At 42.2% G+C, this 18742-nt stretch overlaps 1 long non-coding RNA gene across 1 annotated transcript in view; it reads left to right on the forward strand.

Annotated features, from left to right (window-relative positions):
* Positions 1-18742, forward strand: part of LOC115832414 — a 54709-nt gene that overhangs the window by 23195 nt on the left and 12772 nt on the right. Inside the window, exon 3 of the long non-coding RNA XR_004027908.1 lies at positions 16820-17029. This is a non-coding gene — a long non-coding RNA (uncharacterized LOC115832414). The remainder of the gene's footprint in view (positions 1-16819; positions 17030-18742) is intronic.

Consider the following 18742-nt stretch of genomic DNA (forward strand, 5'->3'; position numbering starts at 1 on the left):
CAAGTATGTGTGCATGCGTGTGTGCATGCGTGTGTGTTTTGAGTTGGCTAATCCATAAACTGTGGCTAATTTCATCTATCTTACAGAAGCAACACAAGAATTTGCAATACAGTTTATAAAGAACCAAGGCCAGGATGATCTCTCTTCTCTGCAGGTAGTAATTATATTAGGTTGATAAAGTTACTTTGGGTCTGAACTTCACTTGTGATTCTAAATTCTGTCAATAGTTTATAAATCCTATCAATAGTTCTTGAGTACCTGCCATGTGTTAGGCACTGTCCTCATTTCTGGACAAACAGAAGTCAATAGGATCACCATACTTGCTGCTTTGGTGTGGTTAATATACCATCGAGGGGTGGGGAAACAGACAGTAAATATCAAGCACATCCCACTTACGTGAATTCCTTAAGAGAGGTGAGTGCTGTGGAACGTGAGCCAAGTTGTGGTGGTAGAGAGTGACAAGTGGTGAGGTCACAGGTGTAGGAGGCAGCTTCCTAAGGGCAGCTAAGCATCTGAGCTGAAGCTAAATGATGAGAGGGGGCCATCCAATTGCAGACATCAGAAAGGAGCAGCTAGAGAAGAGGGAAGAGCTGGAAGGACTGTGATGATGGTGACAATGAGAGGGAGGAAGCCTGTTTATGAGCACATACACAAATTCATCCATTCATCTATCTGTCAACCCAATCATTCCTTGAATGAGCTCACACCAATCCTGTATGTCCTCTGTCCCAGGCTTTCTGAGTCAGACCCATTTCTTGCTCTTAAAAACTTTATAACCTCATGAAGAAACCACATCCAGGTAAATATTCTTCTATTTTGTTCCATTTTGCTTTCCTGTGATCATTGGTCTGATTTTGGCCTTAAGTGACACTCTTTTACCTCCAGCTGCTGCTGTCTTTCACATGTATATTCCTCTCACTTCGATAGCATGCTAAGTAGCAAAACCCAAAACCCTCCTCAATCAATCTTCAATCCCTATGCAGGGACCGCTGACAAAGACACTTGTACGTAACAGCCTCTAAGTAAAACCTCTACATCCACTTCCATTCCAGGTCATAATTATGTGGTTCCAAGTACCTGGTTCAGCTGCACGTTTCATCTGGGCTCAAGTCCCTTCTTTATTTACCCCACACGCAGGCACTGGGTGTGAAGAGGGCTGAGGTAGATGGTGGGCTTTGTCCTTAGGAACATTTAGGCAGTGACCTTGTTACATCTTTCTGACTTAGTAGGTGCAAGTCCCTTTTGCACACTTCACCAAGCCAAACATCTTCTAGGTCTTCCCAGGGCTTAGAACCATATATCAAATCTTGTTGGTAAGGTCCTCAAATTCTTCCTGGGTCATGGGAAAGATGGAATCACATCTCAAATTATCCCTTTTTTATAAAGTTCTCTCTCATACAGCATGTCATCTGACCCTCACTGCATTCTTGAAGATAGATCAATGCATCCCCATTTTATTCCGAAGACCACTAAATTTCCAGGAGGCAGAAGCCGGAGTGGGAAGTGGACAGAGATCTAAAACACTTGAGATAACTTGAGTACCTGTGCTGATCTGGCTAGGTGCCACAGGATTTCATCCAGAGACTTTCTAAAACAGTGATCATGAAGCCCATTTTTCAAGTATTTATTAATTGTCCAAGATTTCAAGGAGTAGAGTCAAGACATTAAACAAGGACTTTAGGCTTTAGTCGAGGGCATTTTCTGCTACAAGATGTGGCTTGTGTCATTCTAAGGTAAGTCTTATGGGCCATTCCAGATGTGGTGGTGGATGGGAGGCCAGCAGGGGGCGGTGAGGAATGTTTCCCCACCCCTCAGTGGAATATCAACCACACCAAAGCAGCTTCCCTTCTGTGGCCCAGGCACTCACGGACACTCTTGCAGATGTACTAAAGAGAGGAAGGCCCTCAGTTTATTTTAGAATCATAAATCAAATTCAGACCAAAAGCATAAATGCTTCATGAAGATTCCAGGAAGACGTACCTTTGCCGCACATGTCAGAACTAAGGAAACTTACAAATCAAATGATCTCAAGCACTTTACCAAGAGTAGTACACAGAAATCAACTCAAGAAGGTTCTTCCCAAGTCCCTTCCATCACCTGGCTATCTCCAACTCATCTCTTAGGACTCAGCTTACCCATAACCTCCTCTGTGAAACCCTGCCACATATGAGTCAAATGTCCTCTGCTGGATAACTTCAAAACATTATCACATTGCATTTTTAAAAATTGCTTATATGTTGGTCTCTTCCATTAGACCTGAAACTCTTCTGAAACAGAATGTATGTGAATATCTTTGGAGCCCAACTCAGTGCCTGGCATCAAGCAGATTCAACAGAGGCTGAAACACCATGAAATGAGTGTTTAAATAAAGCAGCATTTGCCACTTGTTAGAAGGTGTCAAGTGACAAAGGTGGCTCCATATTCCAAGATCTTTGGAAAAGTTCAGATGAAACCCAGGCTCCTTTCTTTGAGAACTTCTCACAGCCACTATTTTGCAAACAGGTATGAGAATATCGGAGAGGAGCAGGTCTGTGGCCTTGCCCACTTAAATGCAAGTTACTTTTCATTTAAAGAACAAGCTTAATAGAACAAATTTTGGAAAATGCTGCAATAGATTAATTTATCTGGAATCCAGGATTCTTGACTCTCAGCATTGCATGGTGTTCCTCATTGTCATCAGCACCTGTGCCCAACAGTAAATAGCAGCTTCACTGATTCTCATCCCTATTTCCCAAGATAAATGGCTAGGAGCTTCAGGAAGACAGTCCTAGGCCATCCCTCCAAGTATGAAATGGGCTGCTGCCTTTGAGTCTTGAGCTCTTTATCAGGAGAGCTCTTTAAACAGAGCTTGGGGCCAGTGGAGCAGAGAATACAAAGTTCAGGTGGACAGGCCTCCAGGCCAGCAGCTTTCACTTAAAGCAGCTTCTTTTCAACTGTGTGCCTTTGAGCAAATCACTTACCCTCTCTGAGCTTTAGTTCTCATGGGAATCATTTGATGGAGATGCAGAGAAAAATGCATGCCGCAGATCTTAGGGAGCCCAGGCTAACTGTAGTTCCAGAAAATAGCACTCGGTGAAGACTCATCAGGTTCCAGGTTCTGTTAGACTTTTTCCTATCCCTTTTCTCCTTTAATTCTCAGGATTATCAACTGGGCCAAGTGTTGATATCCTCATTTTACAGACAAAGAAATCAATATGCCCATAGGCTAATTTCTCCCATTCCAAGCTAATAAATGACTGAGCAAAGAAACTGAAATAGAAGACTGATTTTGTAAGATGGTCAAACTACCCTCAACTGCAAGTCACATGTGAGTCTGTATCTTGCCTGATCTTTTACCTCTTCCCACCTGTTTAGTCTCCCTACAACTCACTCCATCTTCCCATATCTGATGCAAGTGTTTCCAAGCAAGTCTTTTTTTTTCCTTTTCTTTTCTTTTTTTTTTGAGATGGAGTCTCACTCTGTCACCCAGGCTGGAGTGCAGTGGCACGATCTCGGCTCACTGCAAGCTCCACCTCCCAGGTTCATGCCATTTTCCTGCCTCAGCCTCCCAAGTAGCTGGGACTACAGGAGACTGCCACCACACCCAGCTAATTTTTTGTATTTTTAGTAGAGATGGCATTTCACTGTGTTAGCCAGGATGGTCTCGATCTCCTGACCTCCTGATATGCCCGCCTCGGCCTCCCAAAGTTCAGGGATTACAGGCGTGAGCCACCGCGCCTGGTCCAAGACTTTTTCTTTTAGATAGAGTCTGGTTCCATTGCCCAGGTTGGAGTGCAGTGGTGTGATCTAGGCTCATTGAAAACCTCTGCCTCCCAGGCTCAAGTCATCCTCACACCTCAGCCTCCTCCGTAGCTGTGACTACAGGCACGTGCCACCACACCCAGCTATTTTTTGTATTTTTTTCTAAGAGACTAGGTTTCTCCATGTTGCCCAGCCTGGTCTCAGACTCCTGTGCTCGAATGATCCACCTGCCTCTACCTCACAAAATGCTGGGATTACAGATGTGAGCCACTGCACTCAGCCACAAACCCACTCTTCAGAAAGCTTCCACAATGCCTTGACTTGATAAAAAACGAACTGGCTGTGGGAGTGACAGATCACAGGTTTCATGCTCACTTCCTCACACAGCCTCGGCCCAGTTCCAGTGGAGGCTGCGGAAGTCATTTCTCCTCCTCCAGGGAGGTCCCGGATACATGACAAGTATTGCTGAACTGTCTGGTGCCAGAGCAGCGAGCCCCTCTTTCCTTTGCCACCATCTCCCTGCATCTCTGACTCCAACATTCAAGTGTTTCTTTAGAAGGGAAGAATACATCTGCCTGCCTTTAGAATAAGAAGCTCCCTTTGCTGGCTGTTAAGGGAATAACATTTTCATGGCAATTCCTTAGCCCCTGAGATATACAGAAGCAGGAAACTTCTCTCGGGGAGGCAATCTGAGAATCTTGATCCCATTAGCAACCCAAAGTCCACCTCAGTAATGTCCCATGTAAAGCAGGAAGCACCTTGCATCTCTCTGTTGAAAGGGTGGTCATCACCTGGTAGACAGCCTCTTTGATCTCGATACAAAATCCAGATTATGGGAAAATCTTGTCTTCCCTGCCCTTTAATCCTCCCAGTGTGCTCAGTTCTGCCACTCTTGGCTGCATACCATAAGGCGAATCTTCCAGAAAGAGGCTGTTTAGGAGGCTTTGCCCTCCATGCTAAGGCATCCTCCCTTCCCTTCCAACTCACAGGACATGGCCTGGTGCATCCTCTCTGATTGTAGACAGACTCCTCTGAGGTCTTCTCATATTTTGCTTCTACTCCTGTTCAAGGACATAGCCCTGAAGCAAAGATAAACCTCAGAGCTGTTTAACCAGCACTGCTCAGGGATGCACCTGTCTTGGCTTTGACCTCGTTTTTTTATTAACGCAACCTACAGCCACTCTGGAGTTTTTAGTGAGTCACATCTCACCTTCCCAATTGGGAAGAGAATGTTAAATCATATTATATCAACTCACAATAACAACATCATGCAGTTTCTAAATAGCAACCGTCAGGACCAAGCCTCAATCTAGGGCTTGCTTGCTCCACAACCTCCCTTTTCTTCTTTGCTTTCAACAGTAAGCCTGTGTCCTTCTCCTGTTAGGTATGCTTCCTCAAGGGCCTTTCTGTGATCTCAGGACAACTCGGGCCTTTGTAACAACAGCTTCTCTTTGATCCATTTTCCATCCCAAGGGAAGGCCTTTCAGCTTGAAGGATTTCACTGCTGAACATGAGGAAATCTTTCAGGCCACCAGGTGATAAAGGAGAAGGGCAAATACCATGACCTCTTGCCCCCTCATCCTCTGCACTGGATCCTACCCAACTTTCCCTGCACACTTGCAGGGGAGCAAGCACTGTTTTAAGCTATGTGCCTGCGTCATTAGCATACTTGTCCTTGGTACGGCTCCATGAGTGTAACTACTGTTTTTTGGCTCTGTGTTTGCAAAAACTCAGACCCAAGTAAACAGCCTTGTTCATGGTCCCACATCTGGGAAATGAAATTGCCTGATTTGAACCCATGCAGTCTAGATCCTGAACCAGTGTTCTTTCTTTGAAAAGACAAACTTCTAGAAGCTTCTGAAGTCCAGAAGCCCTCATCACTGAGTCCTGGCAGTCTCACTGGGTGGTACCCTGAAGGCCTGTCACTCCCCATCTTTGCCCTCCTAAGGACTTAGCCCAGTAAACCGCTTCCCATCCAGTGCCTTCCAAGGTTGTGCAGGCCCCTCCTTCCCCTACTGTTATCAAGGCTGTTATCCTGGTCTAGCCTGACCTGGACCCCAAAATCCTGTCTATAGATAAGGTAGGATGGATCAGGCCAGGGAGCATGAACTCGTTAACTCAGGACTTGATGACGATGACAGAGGTTATATGCCGAGAAACTAAGACGGCCCTCAGGAAGGAAAACTCAGTGCAGTCATTGTACATCAAAGCCCTTTAGGATCCCCTGGGCCCTGAATTCTGTCTTTGTGGGTCCATGTCTAAGAATATAAGCCAGGGTCCATTAAGGTGTTACTCACTTCTGGGACATCCATCCCTGTTCTGTCCCCTGCTCTGAAAGCCGTCCTTCCTTCTTCTGACTTAGCCGCTCCTGCCAATAAAGGCAAAATATTCTCTTAGAGACTAATCTCAGCAACATGAAGCCACACAAAAAATAACCATTTAAACTTGTCTAGGACTCCCGTAGGAAGCAGCTCCCAGCCTCTAGAAATTTGGATTCAAGCTGCTATCATTTCTGTATGCTCATGTTGGAACACAGAAAGGTGGACATGATTGAAATTTGCATTTAAATGGAAATGGTTAAAGGTAAAGCCCCAATGTTTAGATAAATGAGAGTACCCATTTTTCTAAGAGGGAAGCCAAGTGTTATTGTATACCATTAAAGTGTCACTGAGCCAAAATATGTTTAGAAATATTAGATGCTGGTACTGCACACAGAGTGGAGACTGGCATTTGGAAATGACTCCACACCATGAATGAATCTAAGGGAACCCTGCATCAAGCACAATTGCTTATAATGTGCCTGCCACCATTACCTAATTCCAGCCCTGTTCACTAAACAATAGAAGTTTTATTAGACAGCCATCTGCTACTTTTCAATTGTAATAAATGCCAGTACTGGTTCATCAGCATACAACTTGGCAACACAGGCCATCTTCCATAGGATACACATAGAGAGACCTGAAAACGTTTGGCTGAGGTTTTACCAAAAATGTCACATGGATTTCATCCACAGTACATGAACAGTTAATGTGTCATTATAATGAACCAAAAGGAAATAGAGCTTAAGGATGTAGAAAATGTTGTTGGCCCTTTAGCAGTCTGGATAATTGTATCCATTCTGCAGCGGTATTAGGAAACTCCCAGATATTAATCACTAATAGTATCTGATCATTATTCCTTTCTCATGCCCCAAGTCCATCATGAGGCCAACGGGGTTCTATTCCTTGACTTCTCACTCCAAAACTCAAGCCTGATGACTATTCTTATTGCCAGGTCAGAAGGCTACAGAGAACCGAAGGGTCTTCACATGCAAACAAGTGCTTTACCTGGAAGTGAGCCATATTTCCTTAGTTCACAGCACATTGGCCAAAGCTGTTACAGAGCTCCTGAAACAGACTTACCCTGTGTCCAGAAGTTGGAGACCAGGAAACATTAGGTGAGCAGCACCTGCAGCTACACATCACCTTTCTGTAGCTGCTGTCAGGTGAGGAGAAACTGGGGAGGTTGCCTGTGAGGGAAGGCAAATGTTATCTAGAAAGTTATGCTCGGGATTGTCTTAGTCCATTCAGGCTGCTATAACAGAATACCATAGACTGGGAGGTCTATAACCGGAGGTCTATAATGGACAGCAATCTATTCCTCACAGTTCTGCAGCCTGAGAAGTTCAAGGTCAAAGTACTGGCACTTTCAATGTCCGATGGGGGCCTGTTTCCTGGTTCATAGATGGCCGTCTTCTCACTGTATCCTCACATGGCAAATTGGGCATACAAGTTCTCTGAGGCCCCTTTGATAACCTCATTCTTGAAGGATCTGCCCTCATGACTTAATCTCCTCCCAAAGGTCCCCTTATCTCCAAATATTCTCTCATTGGGGGTTAGGATTTCAATATATGAACTTGCAGGAACACAAACATTTGGTTTATAGCAAGGAAGAAGGGCTGAGATAGAGAAATAAAAACACAACCAAAAAAGAAATTGAGCCTATGTCAGCTTGGAAGTATTGAGAAAGAGTATAGGCTGGAGACAAGGTTCATAGCTGAGACAACTTGGAGAGCAGAGGGAGAGTAGTGAACAGCTGAGGTTGAAACATTTGGAATCTAACTCCCGCAGACTGCATGTGGAGACTTTTAACATTACGAAGAGGCATGATCCCTGATGAGTCAGAGACAGCCCCTTAGGGGAGTTAAGTTGAACCAGACAGCAGTCTAGAAGACCATGCTATCAGGTGCGGTGGTTGTAATTTTAGGAAAGTATTTATTAGTTTAAACAAATAAACATTATGCAAAATACACAAAACATGACAGAGATCACATGCAGAGTTCATGCATCCCAAGTGCTTGGTCTGTTTTCTGGCTATCACACCACTATTTGTAAAGCGAATAACTATTAGCTCATTCATTCCACAGATACTTTTAAGAGCTTTATTATTAGAGCTTAGAACAATGGCTAATGCATACTAGGTGTTTAGCAAATATTTGTGGATGGGCTTAACGAACGACTCTGTCCTCTGAGCCAAATGCTGTACTCTCTTGCAGAGAAAGAAATGAAACTGACAGCAGGCATCATTTCAGCCTCCAGGAGCTTACATGCAGACCCACATCACAACGAACCAAATTTCAGTGGGATCAAGGCTGACACTATGGCATGATAATGGCCAAATCTGCTTACTTTATGCTAGATACTCTTCTAAGTGCCTTACCCATATTAATGTATTTAATCCTCAAAATAGCTATCTGAGATGAGAATGAGATATAGATCCACAATATAGATGAAGATACTGAGGTTCAGTGTACCTAATTATCTTGCCTAAGGCCACAAAAGTAGCAAAAGGATGTGCCAGGATTTAAACCAAGGTGCCTGGCTCCAGTGCCCCTGACTATAATAAAAACATAGAGGTGCCAAGGAAGAAGTTGTTATTTCTGCAGAGAATGAGAGATGATGCACTATCTGGGAAAATATCTCTTTGGAGATGTTATTTAACCTGGGTCTTGAAGGATAAGTAAATGTGCATCAATACGGAAGGGATAGTCCAAGGAAATCATACCTAGAGGACCTGGCGGCTGATATCATTTTAGCAGATTCTGAGTCCTTACAGCAAGAACTATCTCTGTTCTTCAGTGTCTCTGATCCCAGTATGGTCTGTGATTAGCACACAACCATATTTTATTGAATCTAAGATATCATCAATTGCAAGATGAAACAATATCTTCAGTGCTACCAATAAAAAAGTAAGAAAAAAAGAACATTGATAATAAAACCACAGCACAATTCTTCCTTATTATTTAGAAATTGTATTTTACACTTACAAAGGAAATCCCTTAGATTTGAGTAGAAGTAGAAGTAGAGTTTCATTATATATAATTCTTGTGATAAAAAGGAAGGTACTGTCTTAATAGTCTTAAAACTTGTTCACAGATTGCAACTTTCTTGAGTCACTTTTGCAGTTGGTGTCTGTGTTTGTTCCACAGAGTGTTTGATTTTCCTGCCATCAAGAATGATGATGATGCAGTGTTGCTTAAAAGAATGCACAAAAGAACAAAGGTTATTGAAGCCAGACAATTAAGTTGGCTTTGCAATTATGGACAGCAGGCCTATTTTTGACTCCTATTTGGGAATGTTGATAAACCCAACTAGTTCACCACTTCCCACAACTGTTTGAGTCTGGGGGGTTAAAAAAAAACATGCTGTGCCCTTAAATCTTGGTTACCATTATGTCCAGGTTACCATTATCTCTGAGAATCTGCAAGTTGCAGTGTAGGTCCTCTGATGTACACATGCATGCAGGCTGTGTCCGCTGTGTCCACTGTGTCCTCAGTGCTCCTTGCATACAGTGTCTAGAATGTGTCCTGGAAGTATGCCATTGATTTTAAGGTACATCCCAATTTCAGAGATGCTAGATTCTGTGCTTTGTAAAATTATTGAAAGATAGAAATAAAAACTGATAAATTTCTGTTGTATAAATAGAAGAATGAGTGTTTGAAAGATCCTGAATGTCAGGGGAAAAAAAACACTTTGAGATTTGAACTTGTTCTCAAGATCATGAAATCTCCAGAAATTATTAGGATGGGAGCACTTGGAATATGCGATGGTAGGATCTGATCTTGATTTTAAAATCAAGAACTATAGGAAAGAAAACAAAATCCTCAAAACTTGAGAATCCCATTGTCTAAAATAATTAGGGATGTTCATAAAGCAACACGGAGTCTTCTGAGCTGATCATATGGGTCTTCCTCAGGATGAGACACCCGAGGGACTGGCTGCGCACGCACCCAGAATGCTGGTGGAAGTGATTTGCATGTCGCCCTCCTCGAAGGCAGGGGTCAGGTGAGATTCGCCTCCAGGTCCCTAGGAGCCCATCGAGTCTGCATTCAATAAGCAGTGCTGTTGTTGCTTATGTTTCCAGACCCAACAGAGTCTGGGACAACATGCGCGCTCCTGGGGCTTTTCCCGGGGCTGTCTAAAAACGTCCTCAGGACTTTTCCCTGCTGTTTACAATATCATAATATTTATGAATTTATAAATGGAGGGACTATGGCCTCATTTGCCAAATCCTGATACAAAGAACAGATTCAGAGGAATCAAAGTCAGACTGAGGGAATTTTGAAGCAAAGAATATACTGTACCAATAGCTCCACATTCAAATGTGTTTGAAAAGGCTTAGGACAATCTATAGCTAATGGTAGTATTAGCCAATATTTATTGGTCACTAGTTATGAGCCATAAGTTTAATTATTTCTCAATGTCACATTAGAAAGTAGATTCAATGATTGTTCTGTCTCACAGAGGAGGAACGTGAGGCTCAGAGTTTAGGAAGCTGGTTCCTGGAGCTGGCAAGGGATGAAGGCCCGATAGGAGCTCAGATAATTTGACCCCTGAGTTCCGGGTCTGTACTTCTACATGGCACTTTCCAAATTCCCAGCTCTAGTGTTTTCTGTATCTATCGCTTATCAGCTCTGTGCCCTCTGACAAGTTGGTTTACTCTTCTGGCCTCAGTTTCCCCATTTGCATTGTGGTGGTAGAAAAAACACCTATCTCTTTCCATTGATGTAAAGCTTAAAGAATTGGAAGGATGTATAGAACGGTGCCTGGCTTTAGGTAAGTGCTCAGTAAATGTTGGCTCAGTAAGATAACATACTACGTTATTATTGTTAGCCCATCACTCCCTCTGATAACGTTTCTACCTAACAAATGAGCCACAGCCTCTCTCCTCCCTCATGCAGCCTAATTGTCCCAACAGTAGTCCTGCAGATGCTTTCTCTTGGAACGCCAATACTGAAGGTGCTCTCACAATTCACACCTTGCACTATCTACATCACTTCTTCAGTAGTGAACCTGACCACCTTATGGTGGTGTTGAGGTATCGTCTTGATCAGTGCTTGGCTGATCTATCACCAAGAGGCTAAATCTGGCCACTGTCTCTCTTTGTATCATCTGTGAGTTGAGTGGTTTTTATATGTTTTAATGATTGAAAAAAACGAATAATATTTTCTGACATGTAAAAAATTCAAATCTCAATGTCCACAAAGAAAATTTTATTGGAATGTAGTCATGTCCATTCATTTACATATTGTCCACGGTGGCTTTCGTACTACAGCAGCAGACTCGAGTAGTTGCAACAGGCACCACATGGTCTGCAAAGCCTGAAATATTTACTATCTAGTCCTTCACAGAAAAAGTTTACTGACCTTTGTCTTGGTCATTTGTAGCAAAGCTAGCAATAGAACCTACACCTCCTCCCTTCACTCTGGAACATACTCTTTATATTAGTTTGTTTTCATACTGCTATAAATAAATACCTGAGACTGGGTAATTTATAAAGAAAAGAGGCTTAATTGACTGACAGTTCCACATGGTTTGGGAGGCCTCAGGAAACTTACAATCATGGCAGAAGGTGAAGGGGTAGCAAGGCACTTCTTACATGGCGGCAGGGGAGAGAATGAGGGCAGGGGATGCACAAGACATTTATCAACCACCAGATCTCATGAGAACTCGCTCGCTATCACAAGAACAGCAAGGGGGAAATCTGCCCCCATGATCCAATCACCTCCCACCAGGTCCCTCCCTAGACATGTGGGAATTACAATTCAAGATGCGATTTGGGTGGGAACACAGAGCCAAGCTATATCACTCCTTTATCACATCTCCATCCTTACCCCCCAAGGATTATACAGCACAATGCTGTGGACATACAAATTCCTCATTAGTGTTTCCTTGATGGCTGACATAAAACTCACTTTTTACAATTGCCTTATTTTTACTTTGGAACCTAGTTTATGTATTTTTTTGCATTTAATTGTATTGATTGATTGGTTGATTGGTCTATTTATTACTTGATTCCTGATTTAGTCTATAATTTGGCATGAAGCACTAGGTCTTATTCATTGGGTTCTACTAAGCTGTTTCAATAAGAGTTACTCGCATGGGTAGCAGTCTCTAATCTGAATACTGGCTTCTTTCTTTTTGCCTGCTTTGTTGTGATAAACCCAGTCCTGAACTCAGTGCCTCAAAGGATTTTGATAACGAGATATTCAGACAGTTCCTAACTCCCCTTTCCTGGATCTCCTCCCCCAACCTCTTAGCTATAATTTCTTAAGTATTGGGGGTGAGTTAGCAGATACTCAAATGGGGTTCAGTGAGTAAAAAGACCCTGTGAGAAAGAATTCACCAGGGTAATGCATCCATTGCCCTTCTGACTTTTGTAAATTTCATATCTCTTTCAAAATATTGTTCATGTCATTTCTCCCCCACATGAAAAGTAGCCCATATCACATGTAGAACATACCCATTAAAGATTTCTTTAACGTCCACATACTGAAATGGCATTTTTTTTTTTTACTTGGAAAGACTTCAACGGGTTGCACTGCCGGGGACCAAAAATAAGATTTTAATTGAAATACAGATAAGATAGGAGCCTTTAATTTACCTTCTCCCTAAGCAACAGGACTTTTCTGGCTGCATCTGATAGATGGCTTTTCCCCCTTCTTTCTTTTTCAGCCTAAGCTAGAGCAAAATTATCTTATCTTCAGATGAAATATTTTAGGGATTTGGGGATTTTGTGTGCCTCAGGACAAAGGACAGTGTTTGTGAAAAGATCACTGTCCTCTTTTGGAGGCAAATTTCATCCTTATTGAAATTCTGATGTTAGAAAAAGTCTGCCATCTCATTACCATCCTGCATGCCACACATTTTATGTGCTCTTATAGATGGGCACAAGAATATTAGGGGCAAGGGAGAGAAAGAACACAAGGAGATTTCCCCTGAAATCATGTCAGATGAGACATTTTTCTTCACCAGCAAAAGAGCTTGTATAAAATGTGATGCTATAAAAGTGAATTATGTTATTCTTACTGGGGGCTCCAAGGGACAATGCATTCTGGACCACGAGATCATTGTCATCACTTTCAGAGTAAATAACACAGATTCTTCTTCTTAGCCTCCTGTCCATGTACACACCAGTGCCCTCCCTCCTCCATCCAGCCAAAGGCCACCACCCTCAGGTCTGAAGGAACAACAGGGACTGATAGAGAAAGGCACATAAACCACATGACACAGACTTCCAAGGCCAAAGATAATTGAATTACCTGGTTGTCTGCCGTGATGAATATAAGTCGTAGAAACAGGATGCATAGTCTCTTTTTACTGCATTCCTGGCTGCAGTTCCAGCTTTTAGTTTCCATGCTGGCACCAAAGGGCCACAACTCCACTATATTGGCCATTTCTGGCCCCAAATGATCTCCCAAAGGCCCCTTGAAATATAGCTTTGATATCACCCTTGCACTTCATAGATACTAGATGATAGGTCATCTCTTCTATATGTGATGCAATTTTACAAAATGTTTCATTTTATGATTGCATGAATTATGCAAACTTTATTAGTTCTGAATTGGGCTTGAAGTCAAATAATATCTGTTAATAATCTACATACTTGTATTTGTCTTTTGCCCTCCCTGGTCAGGCAAATCCTGCCTACTTTTATTTGGTAGTTCCAACTCCCACTTTCCTGGCTAATATGTGAACACCATGCAAAGAATCATCAGCATCAAAAACATATCTGGTCCTTAATTCAGCAGAGTAGACATTGGATAAGGCAGAAAGCACACTGGGGAAAATCATGACATATTGGAAAATACATAAGAATTAGTGTCAGAGCTCAATGGGATTTGAGCCCTAGGTCTTCAGAAGATGCTAAAACTCCCCAGTCCCTCACTTCCAAAATGGAAGATGTAAAGCTCACCCCAGGGCTTGTAGCTGGGCTGAATGGACTTAATGGTTATATAAACACCTGGCATAGGCCCTGGTACAAGTGACCCACCAACATGAATTCACTCCTTTTTCTCTGTTTTCAGTGGTTGGATTAGCTGAGCCAGAAATTACACCATTTCATTGTCATCCTCCTTTGTTTGTCTATTTGTTCTTCTTCCTAGGAGAATTGAAAGGTCGGGAGGACTATAATCTGTAAGCTCTGGAAACACAAGAACTACTTGTGTTTAGTCATCCTTGAGTTTCCAGCACCAGGCCAAGCCTGGTGCAAGGTTCTTTTCTATTGAGAGAATGTGAAGACGTACCTTAATGACAAATACTCCCCTATCTCATCAACAAGCCAAAGGAAGAGGCAAGTTCTACAGTCAGTTCTGCCACACTGTGACATCTGTGTTCCTAAAAATCACTCGCAATCCCAGGGATTAGAGAGGAAATTAGGCTAGGACACAACATTCAAAAACTTCATCAGGGATACATTTTTAAAAATATATGACCTAATAGAACAGATACTGCCGTTTTGCACCAGTTAAGTAGTTAATAAATATATGCATGCTACAATAAATGCAACACTAACTTTGAGAAAGGCCTGAAGCTTGCTTGTGGAAGGGGGCCTGGGAAGTGGGGAGGCTTGTGAGTTATTGTGAAGCAATGGAGGAAGGGTGACCTGAGATGGGAGGGTAAGTTGTCTCACATTTCTATGTGGCTTCATCTAGCTAGGTGTAGTTTTGTAATGTCACATTGTTCCTTATGACATCGATCACATTAAACAAATGTGCACTTTCAAACCAAAGGTTATGGAGGAACTGGCTATATTTTCAATTATTTAAGGGGATTTTCTATAGGAAAATAAGCAGGCTGTTGGTTCTCAGAGGGTGGAGCCCTGGTGAATGGCTAGGCATTAGAGAAGGCAGCTCTAATCTTGACATGAAGCCCACACTGTAACACTTAGAGCTGTCTTGGCCAGGAATTTTCATGGGAGACAGTGGGCACCATATCAGAGGAGAGGTTCAAGCAGTGGGTGGTCAACTGCAAGACGGCTATAAAAGGGAAATTCTCAATTGGCCTCTGAAGGTCTCTCCAAGCATACATTTTTTAATTCTTGATACTATCAAGAATTTTTAAAATTCCATAAAACATTCACTGTATCCACAAAAATGTTAAATTTCTGGTGTGTGTGTGTGTGTGTGTGTGTCTGTGTATGTGCACACGTTACTGTGCATCTAAATGTGTGAGCTATTTCTAAGTGAATGAACCACGTTGCATGGGGAAGTACTGGATAAGGTAACACTAGCCACTATAACAGATAAACTCCCAACTATCAATGATTGGCCAGATCTGAAGTTTATTGCTTGCTGAAGTTCATTCTGAATGTGTGTTCCTGAAGGAAAAGAACTGTTCTTTTAAATTCACCATCATTTTCTTCATCATGTTCAGAGACACACAGCAACGCCTAACTGCAAAGGAGGCCAGTTAATGTGGTCTCCTGTGTTCTCAGGAAGAAGGAGAGTCAGGTTTGCTGATCTCCTGCAATCTCTGCTTTACCAGACCTCACATTTTCCATACATGCCTATCAATGTCAAGGTATTCAAGCAAAGTGAACTCTTTCCAGAGAAGGGAGAAATTGGGATAGCACTTATTAAGCATCTATTATATGCTTAACTCTGATCCTCACACATTTGCACACATTGTTTTACTTAATACTTACGCTACTAGGTGGATATTGTTCTTCCTGTCTACAGAGGAGAAAATTAGGGTCAAAAAGAAGTAGCAATTTGGACAAGATCACGCGGTTAATGCATGTCAGGGGAAGGACCTGAATTTCAAATAGGAGATGCCCACTCTGCTTTCTTGCACCGTGGCCCTTTGGAAACACTCAACTGGTCACTTTGGACTGAGGCTTGGAATGACCTAGTCAATTCTCAAGATCTGGGCATACCTTCCTGGGACTTTAAAGATGGGGAGGACTGCGAAGAGAGGGGACCTAGGTATTGGGACAGGGCTAGTGTTCAATTTGGTTGTTCAATGTGTATAATTTAGACACCTTCTTTTTAATCACAGGAAAGTGCACAGGCTTGGTTCCTTCCTCAGTTTTCAGACCTGCCTCAACCACTTGTAGCCACCTGAGCTTGATTAAGCCAGCCCACCTCCATGAGCTTCAATTCATTCAACTGAAAAAAGTTTGTCAATAAAACTCCTTTCTTCTCAGGAGTGAGCTAAGAGCACGTTCCTAGACAGCCTGAGAGTGAATGTGTTTTTAAGCCCTTAGGTGCTATATGATTATCGTCATCATGGAAAATAGCCATTTGTTTTGCTGGAAAAAAGAACAGGAAAATCAGATTCTGGCTGTTTATGGGGAAAATACAAAACCTTGGTTCTGAATGCAAAGGGAGAGAATAGACAGTCTATTTTTTCTCCTGCTGGTTCAATGATAGCTATTAATGTTTTTAAGTCTTACAGATTAGTCTTAAAAACTCACTTTTCTGAGGTCTTGTTGCAGTTGAAAAGCCCATGGGAGTGATTTCTAGTAATCTAAGTTAATAAACTGTAAATTAACTTTATTTTCAAAGATTAATTAAAAAAACTACAAAAAAACCCCTATGATCTTTGACAAAATAATTGCACCAGTTGTAAAACAGCTAAATGCTGATTAACAGACATATCCAAAAATTAGTGTACAAAATAAAAAGATACATAGAACCAGAGAACTTATTTTGTAACTACTTCTTTCCTTTTATGTAATTTAATTTTCTTTCTCTGAATTATAATTCCTTTCTAAACCATAAAATGTTTGACCAATGTCTGATGATGCTTATCCATAGAGATAAAACTTGAATTAAAAGAAGAGGCAAGAACTGGCGCTTCATTCATCTCTCCCATCAACTCTCTCTTTGTGGTCCTGATTTATCAGAGAGAATGTACTGGAGTTTGCAAAGGAGAAAAAACACCACAGAGCTTTTCTCCCAGTGGTCTGCTTTCAGAATGAAGAAGGAGAAGTCAACATTTGAGAAGTGTTTACCATGGACCAGGAGGTAATATAACACATCATTTAACTCTCCCAAGTAACCTGGAGCACATATTCCACTACCTCCCCATAACAATGAGAAAAGCAAGGCTCAGAGAGGCTTAGACACTTATGCTGTCTGTATTAGTCGATTTTCACACCGCTATAAAGAAATACCCGAGATTGGGTATTTTATAAAGAAAGGAGATTTAATTGACTCACAGTTTTACATGGCCGGGGAGGCCTCAGAAAACTTACAATCATGGCAGAAGTGAAGGAGAAGCAAGTACTTTCTTCTTCACAAGGCAGCAGGAAAAAGAGAGAGTAAGGAGAAACTGCCAACACTTATAAAACCATCAGATCTCATGAGAATTCACTCAGTATCACAAGAACAGCTTGGGGAAAACTGCCCCCATGATCCAATCACCCTCACCCTCCTTTGACACGTGGGGATTACAATTTGAGATGCGATTTGGGTGGGGACACAGAGCCAAACCATACCATTCTCAAAACATTAGGAAGTGCACATACCAGAGTTCCACTGCAGGCTTCCAGGACTTTGGAAACTGTTATTTTCTCTTAAAGAGATTGCTGAGTACCTGGTATCATGAACGCCACTGAAATTGGACTCTCTTTCTTTCTGCGGGATATATGGGTCAGGATTCTCCAGAGAAACTGAACAATTAGGTTGTGTGTGCACACATAGAGAGAGATTTGTTTGAAGGAATTGGCTGGTGTGATTGTGAAGTCTTGATCAGTCCAAAATTTGCACGGTGGGCTGTTAGGCTGGGGACCCAGAGATGAGCAGATGCATAGTTCCAGACTAAAGGCTGATTTCGGGTATTACATAGAATTCCTTCTTACTCATTCAGGCCCTCAACTGATTGGATGAGGCCAACCTACACTAGAGAAGGCAGTCTTAATCAAAGTCCACCAACTTAAATGTTAATCTCCTCCAAAAACACCCTCACAGAAACATCAGAATAATATTCGACCAAATATCTGGGCACCTTGAGCCAGCTAAGTTGACACATAAGATTAACCATCACATGGGGATTATTCATTATGGGATCCAAAGTGGCAAAGAGAAAATCCCCAGAGTCCAGAAGCACTTATCCTTGCATTAAAACTGATTGAAATCTCATAGCTCTTGTCCAACGATTGAGGTCAAGGTCCATTCTTCCCAGAAAATAACAAAGACCAGGTGACAAGGAACACTGAGAAAATCATGGAACAAAAAATGTAAAGACAGATGAACCCCAGATTTCTTAGTCTCAACGTAATCACTTTTTTTTAAAATTTGGAAAACAGTTACCCTGAACTCCACAATGAATGATCACTCATCAATGACATGTTCTTCTTCCCTTATGAATGGCATTTCCTTTGAACAAGTAAATCCATAACTTAGAGGCCATACAAACTACTGACCTGCTGCAAAGTGGAATCTCTGCATTGTTGCTGTCTTCTCATCATAGGACTAGCAAATATTTCCTGACCTCTCATTGTGGGCCACATCATGGGGGGCTTCTACCTGTCCTACTACAGTTACCTGCACAACTCTCCCTATCGATCTCACAGTTCTTATCCTCCCAATTTGGTATTGTCATTGGTGATTTGCAGTTGGGGAAACCGAATCTCAAAGAGATGAGATGCTTTTCCTATGGACTCACAGGTTGTGGATGCCAGCTCCAGGTTTTGGATTTGTCTCTGTGCTAATGCCTGTGCTCATGACCACTGCCTC

The sequence above is a fragment of the Nomascus leucogenys genome, chromosome 22a (genome assembly GCF_006542625.1).
Source record: "Nomascus leucogenys isolate Asia chromosome 22a, Asia_NLE_v1, whole genome shotgun sequence".
NCBI lineage: Eukaryota > Metazoa > Chordata > Mammalia > Primates > Hylobatidae > Nomascus > Nomascus leucogenys.